Source organism: Lissotriton helveticus, chromosome 3_1 (genome assembly GCF_964261635.1).
Source record: "Lissotriton helveticus chromosome 3_1, aLisHel1.1, whole genome shotgun sequence".
Classification (NCBI taxonomy): Eukaryota; Metazoa; Chordata; class Amphibia; order Caudata; family Salamandridae; genus Lissotriton; species Lissotriton helveticus.
The window spans coordinates 604,125,784-604,138,332 of NC_136061.1; positions in this window are offsets into that span (position 1 = coordinate 604,125,784).

The following is a 12,549-nucleotide window of genomic DNA, read 5'->3' on the forward strand; positions in this document are numbered from 1 at the left end:
AGCGCTCTTAACTGTCGATTCCCATAGGTGCCCTCTAGTAGGGACCTCTCCCATGAGGGGTCTGTTTCCAGCCAGGCTATAGCATGTTGCAAGTGCGCTGCAAAATAGTAAAGTTATAAATCTGGGACCTCTAGACCCCATTTGCCCCACCTACGCTTCATGATCTCAAGGCTAACCTGACATATCTTCCCCTTCCACAATAATAGGACCAGGAGTGCATCCAGCTCCTTGAATACTCCTTGCGGGAGTTCAAAAAAGGACCTTTGCATTGTATAGAGACATCGAGGCAGGACCACCATCTTTATCAAGGCGATCTTCCCTATTAGGGAGAGGTTAAGTGTGTTCCAAAAGGTAATACTACCCCTTAGGCCTCAGATTATCCTCCCCATGTTATGTAAGTATGGGCGTAAAATCGATTCCGCTCGCAGAATTTGCGAATTTTTGGCAAATTTGCATTCCGCGAATCGGGTGAATTTGTAAAAAAATTCGTAATACACAAGCTGGCGGATTTTTTTGCTTGGTCGCGCTTCAAAAATACAATATAGCGCGTGCCGCGTTGACTTACCGTGATTCTGAGTTCGGCGAGTTGTTTTTCCTCCCGGATTGCGTGCGCAGCGCACATTTTGGATCTAGCTGCGTGATCGCGCGATACTTTTCTACCGCGAGTACGTCATAGCGGCCCGCCATCTTCCACTGCGAGAGTTTGAGAACGCGACTACGTCATAAGGACCCGCGATCACGCATCCCGGGAATAAACAATTGCCAACACGTAGATGCGACGCGCAGCTGACTTCCGGCGGGAAATTTGAATAGCTCGCTTTCCCAAACTTGCAAAAATTCCAATTCTGCACAAGAAATCGACCACAGGCAGCATAAACCTTCTAAAAATGATGATTTGGATGAGAATACCTCCTCAGATTGACATTTGGCTGCACTTTTTTGTGCAAGGAGTCCATTTTTGGGGGAGTGGGAGGAAGGAAGTGCCCCAGAGTTTCCAACTTCCTGTTCCTGTCCAGCAGGCTCCTCCCAGTGCTTTGTCGATGTCCTGGTCACTTTTCATTTGGATCTGGAGCTGGAAGGATTACTCTTTGTGGCTGCTGCTGGATATTTGTATTTGAGGACTTTTTGTTTGGATCACTTTTGGATTACTTTTGGATTTGAGATGTTACAAGTAAGTTGGTGTTGTTTGTTTGGGGCATTGCAGTTGCTGCAACTACAATTTTTAAACTTTTCACAACTTTAAAAAAAATATATTGTGGATAGGCACAGTATCCAGTAGGCCCAGGGTTTGTCATGGGTGCATGCTACAACTGTTTCTCTGAGTTTTGTTGAACTAAAATTAAATACCATTTATGTCATGGAATTGAATAGCTCACTGTTATAGGTGGAATGTTTTTTAAATTTTGGGGTGGCTGTAAAGCCACACTAGCCTGTAGGCCCAGGGGTAGTCACTCAGTGGTGCATGTTGCAATTGCGCCATTTTGAGACCTGGTCCATGCAGGGCCTGGCCATCTGGGTGGGCGAAATTTTGAGGCCTGGTTCAGGCAGGGCTGGGCCATGTGGGTGGGGGTCAAGGGGCCATTTGGAACGCAGGCAGTGTGTTTTGTGCCATAGGTCTGCACCCAGTCTGCCTTGCATTCACTCATTGTATGCCATGGGGTAGTCAGTGGTGCATGGACCAAGTCTTTCTGTGGTGGTGTGTCTTGAATTTAAACATCATTTAGCCATGGATGGCATTGGATTGTGGTGATTTTTGTGTGTTTTTCGATTTTTTTGGGTGTTGTTGGGGCCTGGCCATGTGGGTGGGGGTCAAGGGGTCATTTTGAAGCCAGGCAGTGTGATTTGTGCCATAGGCCTGCCCCCAGTCTGCCTTGCTTTCACCCATTATATGCCATGGGGTAGTCAGTGGTGCATGGACCAAGTCTTTCTGTGGTGGTGTGTCTTGAATTTAAACATCATTTAGGCCATGGATGGCATTGGATTGTGGTGATTTGTGTGTGTTTTTCGATTTTTTGGGGTGTTGTTGGGGCCTGGCCATGTGGGTGGGGGCCATTCTGAGGCCTGGTACAGGCAGGGCCTGGCCATGTGGTTGGGGGCCATTTTGAGGCCAGGTCCAGGCAGGGCCTGGCCATGTGGGTGGGGGCCATTTTGAGGCCTCGTCCAGGCCGGGCCTGGCCATGTGGGTCGGGGTCAAGGGGCGATTTTGGAGCCAGGCAGTGTGCTGCTCAGGCCTGCACCCAGTTTGCTTGCTTTCATTCATTATGCCCAGGGGTACTCATTGGTGCATGAAACAACTCTCTCTGTATGGTCTCTCTTCTAATTATGTAAACATTCATTTTTGATTAGAATTGCAATTTTTATTTTGTGTCTTGCCGTTTTTGGGTGTGTTGTAAAAATAAATGCTTAGTTGCAAATATTAATTGGAGCACAACATATGCAACATTTATTTAACTGATGTTCCTCTGGCTTCCTTTGCTTTTTGGTGCACAAAAGAACCCCAAATCAGTCATCGTTCATCATCAGTGTCAGGAAGAAGTCCTGCTGCGGTGTGTGCAGCACAACGTTACGTGACATCACGTGTGGCCACAGACAACTCTGCAACTCGTGCAACTGTAGCCTGCTGTTCTGACATCTGAAGAAGATGGGCCCAAAGAAAGTGGCCGTAGCTCATCTACCAAGAAAGTTGCCAGTGCCAGTAAGAAGGATCAGAAGAAGCAAGTGGTGCCACTTACCAAGGAGACTGGTGTGCCCACAGACACTTTTTTTGGGAAAAAAAACTACGCCTGCAGCAGCGGTGTCCGCCGGGGGCCAAGCTGGGAGCAGCACCTCAGCTTCATTGGTCTCAGTGCCACCACGCCAAGTTAGGCCCAAGGCCATGAGTGCCACAGAGACAGCCACTTTAATTTCTCAATCACCATCGACCAGTGATGTTGGTGTTGACTCATCGCAAGAAAGTAGCATTCAATCAACTCAGGGTGTAATTCATCTGACGAGTGTTCAACCGCAGCCGCAACGACAACCACAGGTGCAACAAGGAGAGGTGCAAGGAGAGGTGCAAGGAGAGGTGCAAGGAGAGGCGCAAGGAGAGGCGCAAGGAGAGGCGCAAGGAGAGGCGCAAGGAGAGGCACAAGGAGAGGCGCAAGGAGTGGCGCAAGGAGAGGCGCAAGTAGAGGCGCATGGAGAGGCACAACTGCCTTCAATGCTTGTTCCTCCAGAAGTAGGGGCACATCGGGGAATCGAGATTGAAGAGGAGGTATCATCCGAGCAAGCCACTGCTCCTGATGAACCATTGTCTTCCAGATCCCCAGCAAGAAATAGTCAAGGAGGGCTAGTACAAGTTCTTCAAGCCCCCTTCCTTCTGATGATCTAGATCAAGATTGGAACCCACCATCTGAGAGGGAGGCACGCCATGAGCCCACAAAGGTAGCTAAGCCTAAAAGGAAGGTTCCCGCAAGGCTTCCAATTATGGGTGATGACGACGAACAAGAAGTAGAAGTGGTGTATTCTGCTGCTGATGAACAGTCTGAAGATGACGACGACCCAATCATCACAGTCGTCACTCCAGACCCAGCGGGCATGCAGCAAACAGACATTTTTACCCTATCCCGAATTGCTGCTGAGTGGGATGTGGGCAGCGTGGCACTGGTACCACCACCAACACAGGTAACCACTACACCAACATGACCTACAGCTGCCATATTTTCTCTTCAGAAGGGCCGGCAGGGACCTCCATCCAGCTCAATCTCCGTTACCTCAAGTAGTGGTGCTGTAACTGTAAGTGCACAACAGGGTCAAATTCGGCCACGCCCATCTTCCACTTCATCTGACATTGAAACTGAAAGTAGCACCTCCACCACCACCACCAGAAATCTCAACTCCCCAGTTTGGGACTTCTTTAGTGTTAGCAAAAAGGCGGAAAACCTAGTCATTTGTTCGATTTGTAAAGCTGTAGTTAGTCGTGGTAAGCTTGGTACCGGAGGCCAGAGAGGACATCTCCAAAAACACCACACTATCCCTTGGGAGGCACACCTAAGTAAGATCCGGGAAGCCAAAAGTACAAGAAATCCAAATGTATCCATTGACATTGCATCTGATGATGACGAGGGGCTGATCGTGCAGGGGGGAGGTGAAGAAGCGACAGACATTTTTTCTTGTACACACAGTGCGCCTGGCGGCTGCACTGCAGTGGTAGCGCCCACACCCTCTACCCCAGCAACATCTATGAGGCACACTAAGAGTCTGGGAGAGACACCAATGTGAAAAAGTACATCAATGAGCCTAACTGGGTTCAAGAAGTTTGGATCATCATCATCACGTAAAACGGTCCAGACCACCATTAAAAGCATGTTTTAGTCGGAGGCGCCATTTGAACGCAACCATCTTTATAATGCAATGCTGGCTAAAATGTTAGCGCTGGACCTTCTCCCTTTTTCGTTCGTGGAAGGGTGGGTTTTCTACTATTTGTGGCAACAGTCTGCCCTCAATGGAAGGTTCCTAGCCGGTCCTCTTTTGCCAGAGTTGCGGTTCCAGCTCTACATCAAGATGTGCTAAAGGTGATTGGGGCAGCTTTGCAGAAGAGTGCTGTTCACGCTATCCACCTGACAACAGACATGTGGACCAGTTGCCAAGCCCTTGATTACATGTGCATCACTGCACACTGGGTCTCTTTTGCAGGGGTTAGAGAGAAGCTATCTGCAGGTGTTGACACAGACACAATTTTTCAAGCTACTCGGAAACATGCAACAGTAGCCAAGTTTGCCATGGAGAAATCTCATACTGCATTAAACATTTTGGAGGAGTTTGACAGTAAGGTCTTTCAATGGCTGCATCCAAGAAACCACATGATTGGTTATGTTTGGATAATGGCAGTAATATAGTTAGGGCCATGGGTGATGGTGGCTATTTCAGAGTTCTGTGTTTGGCGCACTGTATTAACCTAGTTGTTCAAGATTTCTTGAAAAAAGAAAACACAGTCAGCAAGTTACTGACCACCTGCTAAAGAATCTGCACACATTTCACCCATTCTTTTAAGGCCTGGAAGCATCTGAGGAACATGCAACGTGAACGTAGACTGCCAGTCAGAGGACTCATCCAGGAGGTGGTAACACATTGGAATTCAACCTTCTACATGCTTGAGCGTCTGTCTGAGCAGTGCTCGGTAATCAATGAGTATGTCTTTGCACTAGGTTCTACTATGAAAGACATGAGGCTAGAGTTGGAGGAATGGGACCTAGTTAAAAGCCTGGCAGACATGCTTCGTCCTTTTGAGGTCTTCACGTGTGAAGTCAGCAGGGAGGACTGTACTTTGGGCAAAGCTACCCCATTGTTTCGCATGCTAGAGCACCAACTGAAGGCGGTGTGTTCAACGTTCAAAGGTGATACTGACAAGCAAGACGCATATCAGTTGCCAGTGAGTTTATTAACCCGCCTAGTTGACAATGAAAGGCTTTAAAAAATACATACAGAATAACATTACATTTGTGCCACTATTCTGGATGCACGGTACAAAAAGCCAGTGGCCAGCAAAGCATTCATTCCTTTTAATGAAGCAGATGTTTCAAAGTACAAACATTGGCTAGCTCTGTCACCCACTCGGTTCGAAAAAGAGCGGCAGGAAATTGAAGGAACCGACCGAAGTACTACTGAATCAGCAGGCCATCCGGCGTCAAGGTCCACTTCTGTGGCTGAAGGCAGTCACTTTCCCTCACAGCCGTTACCGACTCCAGCAACCGTATCATCATCCTCACCTCACCCAGGCCCGCCATAATATTGTCGAAAGCGGATTGGCTAACTCATCAAGGGTTTGCTCATTCGAGCGTTGATGGAAAGGCCACAGATGGTACGCAAAGTGGAGCATCCCTGGAGAACCTTGAGTGGATGGTTCAGGCCTATCTGGATGACCCAACAGAGGTCTTCTTTAATCAGAACCCATTGCTGTATTGGTTTGGAAAAAGGAGTCAATGGCCACTGATCACCAACCTGGCTCTAAATTATTTGTCTTGCCCACTCGCAAGCGTGTCTTCTCAACGTGTTTTCAGTGCTGCTGGTGCCATTGTAACTTCAAAAAGGACCCGCCTCTCACCCAAAAATGTGGAGAAGTTAGCAATGATCAAGATGAATCATCACTTCATACCACCAGATTACAAAATACGTGAATCCACGCAGGAAGAAGAGGACACCGACTTAGGTGACGGAATTTCTTCTCTGTTAGCTGACCTACTCCCGTCTCAATTCACAGAGTTTGAGGATGAGCTCTACTTCCCTGACACCTAGGCCTGAAACTGACTTCCCTTTTTTTCCGTCCTGACTCCTTATTCACTTTTACTCCTGTGTGTCTTTCTTTGTTTTGCGACTTTTACCACATCAAAACTCTAATCACAACAAATCCATCAGCAGCACTGTCTTCGTCTTATTTCCTTATTGAAGGTGCCGCTGTCTGCAATCCTGAAGTTCACAAGTTCACAACTCAGTTATGTTCCTCTATCCTCCTCCTCCAGACTCCCCCTATCCTTTTCCCTCAAGGGAGATGGCTGGATTACGCAGAATGAAGAAACTGTTGCTTCGTAGACGAGTTCCCTCAAAAGAAGTAGGACTGGAAATACTGACTATATGCTGATTGCTGACAGTTACTTCTGAATTTGAGACGAGAGGCTGCCCTGTGGGCCTCCACTTTAAGAACAAGATGCGTTCCAAAAGTGAAACATGTAATGAATAATGAGATGACATGCATTGGACAGCACTGGCTGTCCGGCTCTGATAAAAGCAATTGCTGTTTGTTTGTTGTGCATGAAATGAATCATCATATGTCTGTTATTATTTAATATTTTACACACTAAATGTAACTCAAGTCTACTCAGTTTTTTTACCTTGTTTAATTCAAATTCTACTTCTACTGCAGGGGCCACCACTACGTTGCATTTTTTATTATGGAAAATGTCCTTGGACTCACTGTGTGTGTAGACTGCGACTGCATGAACAACATTGAGTTTGCCAATATACCATGATGATGAAGAGTCTTGATGATCAAGGTTACATAATATCTTTTTTCTTTACAGTCACTCACTGGGATGGATGGATGGATCATCATCGTCGGTTTACGGAAGAACTATGGCCATTTCATGAGTGGCAAACAGGTAAACCAGTCAACAACAACTACAGCAGAACTACATGTTTGTCTAGATGTGGTATGGAGTGGTCGAGCCAGTGTAGTGTTGTTATGCCAGAGTCCAGACAGCAGTTCATGTACAATTGCGGGTATGTGGCTTGCTGCATACAATTAGATATGCTTTGTCTGTCTGTGTCAAAGAGGTATGCAACATTAGGTTGCTTCACTCAGTGGTGCCTGCCTTGACCGTCTGCATGGCCCTGGCCTGCTGTGTGCTAATTACTATCCTTGAAAAGGAGACTCAGAGTACGCACTTTAGAAATGATGCTTGTATGTAATACTGTCGCCTCTGAAACTGAAAGTGATATTTTTGCACTACACACCGTACCTTATATTTTTTTTTCCTGTGGTGTTGTAATATCACTTCCTGTTTTTCCACCAACAATTACAGGCCGGCTTTTACTCTGTGCGATGGGAAAAACGATTAATTCAGGCTTACCATTAGCGATCTGCAATTCCGCATCCGCCAGGCAGGCAGTGGACAGTGTGTCTGGTCACCAAGATTGAATGACGGAGCGTCAGATGGAATGGAGGCGTACCGCGAAGAAGAGGAATGGCTGGATGCATGCAACTTCCCAAATTGAACAGGACAACTACAACATACAGTTACAGTATCCTCTTCACTTCTCCTTATCTTTTAAATAATGGTATTGTTGTGACGAACTTCTATGAGTGTGACTCTGTGCATTTGTTTGCTCTCTGCTTGAAATTCATCTCTCCAGCTATTTGATAAGTTTCTTTGCTATTTTTCAAACTAATTTAATGTACTAATAAGTGTTTATTCTCTCTGAGGGCAGATAGGCAAGTACATTTGCATAATTACTGCAGCCCTGTACTGTCACATAGTTAGTAAGTTGTAATAAGTACTACTTTTCAGTAACCTAACCATCCATTTAGCAAGCAACTTCATCCTTTATGTCCCTTAAACGATTTATGGATATCTTCATATCCAAAGATTTGTTGTTCTTCATTTGTTGTTTGCCCATGCTGTGTTTTTTTCCTCTCTCCACAAAACTGTCGCAAAAACCCCCATTCCCATACAATTTTCAAACCCTAACCCTCTTCCCCCGGGCTGTGTGGTTTTCATTGAGGTGTGACTAAATGACAACAATAATTCCACACACTTGCTGGGGAGGATAAGGTTCAAGCAACCTACTCAAATCAATTTTAAGGCAGCTAGATGAATCCTAGAATATTGTAATTCTGTTTAAAAAACATACCAATGAGTACTATTTTCAAATCAATTCTGAATTTCATGTCCACCATCGATTGAATCCATTGTCAACAGCATCCTCATACACGTCAAGAAATGTTACGCTGCTGTGTCACTGTTCATGTTGTAGCCATAATCATCCATGCAAATATTTTTTCCCATACTTATCTTCAGCATTGCTTAGGCTATATACTGTTCCTTCTAATACTCCTCTCAGGCCACTCAATGTCTCATTTCCTTTTTTTTCATATGCTACTACTGTTAGTGTGGTACCACTCCTACTAACACCACAACAATGGTTTTTCTGTCCTGCATGGATTTCATGGGCAACCGTAATCGCCATTTGCCATGCAGCTAGCGCTGTGCCTAGCTCTATTCACAAAAAGGGGGGTGGTGATGGACAGAGTATCTGAATTAAGCAGAATACTCCAGTGAAGAATTGGCTTGGTAGTTTGGTCTGCCCTGTTCCCATGATGCACTGGGCCAGGGACAGACTAATTTGCATATAGCCAGGTTCTGAACTGGGATGGTGCAGTGAGCTAAAAAACGGTGATGGATCAAGCCCTGATCTGTTGACTGGGTAGGAGTGTTCTGATTAACTCAGATACTCTGTCCATCACCACCCCCTTTTTGAAATTATTTTAGCCACCATAAGTGTGGAAGGGTATGCTCAGACATGAGTTCCTTGCTCACTGCACCATCAGGATTCAAGCAAGCCGGGCCGAAGATGGCTGTAATGCCAGAAACCGGTCCCCGGAAGCTTGTTTCCTTTCCAGTGAAGAATTGGCTTGGTAGTTTGGTCTGCCCTGTTCCCATGATGCACTGGGCCAGGGACAGACTAATTTGCATATAGCCAGGTTCTGAACTGGGATGGTGCAGTGAGCTAAAAAACGGTGATGGATCATGCCCTGATCTGTTGACTGGGTAGGAGTGTTCTGATTAACTCAGATACTCTGTCCATCACCACCCCCTTTTTGAAATTATTTTGGCCACCATAAGTGTGGAAGGGTATGCTCAGACATGAGTTCCTTGCTCACTGCACCATCAGCATTCAAGCAAGCCGGACCGAAGACGGCTGTAATGCCAGAAACCGGTCCCCGGAAGCTTGTTTCCTTTCCAGTGAAGAATTGGCTTGGTAGTTTGGTCTGCCCTGTTCCCATGATGCACTGGGCCAGGGACAGACTAATTTGCATATAGCCAGGTTCTGAACTGGGATGGTGCAGTGAGCTAAAAAACGGTGATGGATCAAGCCCTGATCTGTTGACTGGGTAGGAGTGTTCTGATTAACTCAGATACTCTGTCCATCACCACCCCCTTTTTGAAATTATTTTGGCCACCATAAGTGTGGAAGGGTATGCTCAGACATGAGTTCCTTGCTCACTGCACCATCAGGATTCAAGCAAGCTGGGCCGAAGACGGCTGTAATGCCAGAAACCGGTCCCCGGAAGCTTGTTTCCTTTCCAGTGAAGAATTGGCTTGGTAGTTTGGTCTGCCCTGTTCCCATGATGCACTGGGCCAGGGACAGACTAATTTGCATATAGCCAGGTTCTGAACTGGGATGGTGCAGTGAGCTAAAAAACGGTGATGGATCAAGCCCTGATCTGTTGACTGGGTAGGAGTGTTCTGATTAACTCAGATACTCTGTCCATCACCACCCCCTTTTTGAAATTATTTTGGCCACCCTAAGTGTGGAAGGGTATGCTCAGACATGAGTTCCTTGCTCACTGCACCATCAGGATTCAAGCAAGCCGGGCCGAAGACGGCTGTAATGCCAGAAACCGGTCCCCGGAAGCTTGTTTCCTTTCCAGTGAAGAATTGGCTTGGTAGTTTGGTCTGCCCTGTTCCCATGATGCACTGGGCCAGGGACAGACTAATTTGCATATAGCCAGGTTCTGAACTGGGATGGTGCAGTGAGCTAAAAAACGGTGATGGATCAAGCCCTGATCTGTTGACTGGGTAGGAGTGTTCTGATTAACTCAGATACTCTGTCCATCACCACCCCCTTTTTGAAATTATTTTGGCCACCATAAGTGTGGAAGGGTATGCTCAGACATGAGTTCCTTGCTCACTGCACCATCAGGATTCAAGCAAGCCGGGCCGAAGACGGCTGTAATGCCAGAAACCGGTCCCCGGAAGCTTGTTTCCTTTCCAGTGAAGAATTGGCTTGGTAGTTTGGTCTGCCCTGTTCCCATGATGCACTGGGCCAGGGACAGACTAATTTGCATATAGCCAGGTTCTGAACTGGGATGGTGCAGTGAGCTAAAAAACGGTGATGGATCAAGCCCTGATCTGTTGACTGGGTAGGAGTGTTCTGATTAACTCAGATACTCTGTCCATCACCACCCCCTTTTTGAAATTATTGTGGCCACCATAAGTGTGGAAGGGTATGCTCAGACATGAGTTCCTTGCTCACTGCACCATCAGGATTCAAGCAAGCCGGGCCGAAGACGGCTGTAATGCCAGAAACCGGTCCCCGGAAGCTTGTTTCCTTTCCAGTGAAGAATTGGCTTGGTAGTTTGGTCTGCCCTGTTCCCATGATGCACTGGGCCAGGGACAGACTAATTTGCATATAGCCAGGTTCTGAACTGGGATGGTGCAGTGAGCTAAAAAACGGTGATGGATCAAGCCCTGATCTGTTGACTGGGTAGGAGTGTTCTGATTAACTCAGATACTCTGTCCATCACCACCCCCTTTTTGAAATTATTTTGGCCACCCTAAGTGTGGAAGGGTATGCTCAGACATGAGTTCCTTGCTCACTGCACCATCAGGATTCAAGCAAGCCGGGCCGAAGACGGCTGTAATGCCAGAAGCCGGTCCCCGGAAGCTTGTTTCCTTTCCAGTGAAGAATTGGCTTGGTAGTTTGGTCTGCCCTGTTCCCATGATGCACTGGGCCAGGGACAGACTAATTTGCATATAGCCAGGTTCTGAACTGGGATGGTGCAGTGAGCTAAAAAACGGTGATGGATCAAGCCCTGATCTGTTGACTGGGTAGGAGTGTTCTGATTAACTCAGATACTCTGTCCATCACCACCCCCTTTTTGAAATTATTGTGGCCACCATAAGTGTGGAAGGGTATGCTCAGACATGAGTTCCTTGCTCACTGCACCATCAGGATTCAAGCAAGCCGGGCCGAAGACGGCTGTAATGCCAGAAACCGGTCCCCGGAAGCTTGTTTCCTTTCCAGTGAAGAATTGGCTTGGTAGTTTGGTCTGCCCTGTTCCCATGATGCACTGGGCCAGGGACAGACTGATTTGCATATAGCCAGGTTCTGAACTGGGATGGTGCAGTGAGCTAAAAAACGGTGATGGATTAAGCCCTGATCTGTTGACTGGGTAGGAGTGTTCTGATTAACTCAGATACTCTGTCCATCACCACCCCCTTTTTGAAATTATTTTGGCCACCATAAGTGTGGAAGGGTATGCTCAGACATGAGTTCCTTGCTCACTGCACCATCAGGATTCAAGCAAGCTGGGCCGAAGACGGCTGTAATGCCAGAAACCGGTCCCCGGAAGCTTGTTTCCTTTCCAGTGAAGAATTGGCTTGGTAGTTTGGTCTGCCCTGTTCCCATGATGCACTGGGCCAGGGACAGACTAATTTGCATATAGCCAGGTTCTGAACTGGGATGGTGCAGTGAGCTAAAAAACGGTGATGGATCAAGCCCTGATCTGTTGACTGAGTAGGAGTGTTCTGATTAACTCAGATACTCTGTCCATCACCACCCCCTTTTTGAAATTATTTTGGCCACCATAAGTGTGGAAGGGTATGCTCAGACATGAGTTCCTTGCTCACTGCACCATCAGGATTCAAGCAAGCCGGGCCGAAGACGGCTGTAATGCCAGAAACCGGTCCCCGGAAGCTTGTTTCCTTTCCAGTGAAGAATTGGCTTGGTAGTTTGGTCTGCCCTGTTCCCATGATGCACTGGGCCAGGGACAGACTAATTTGCATATAGCCAGGTTCTGAACTGGGATGGTGCAGTGAGCTAAAAAACGGTGATGGATCAAGCCCTGATCTGTTGACTGGGTAGGAGTGTTCTGATTAACTCAGATACTCTGTCCATCACCACCCCCTTTTTGAAATTATTTTGGCCACCATAAGTGTGGAAGGGTATGCTCAGACTTGAGTTCCTTGCTCACTGCACCATCAGGATTCAAGCAAGCCGGGCCGAAGACGG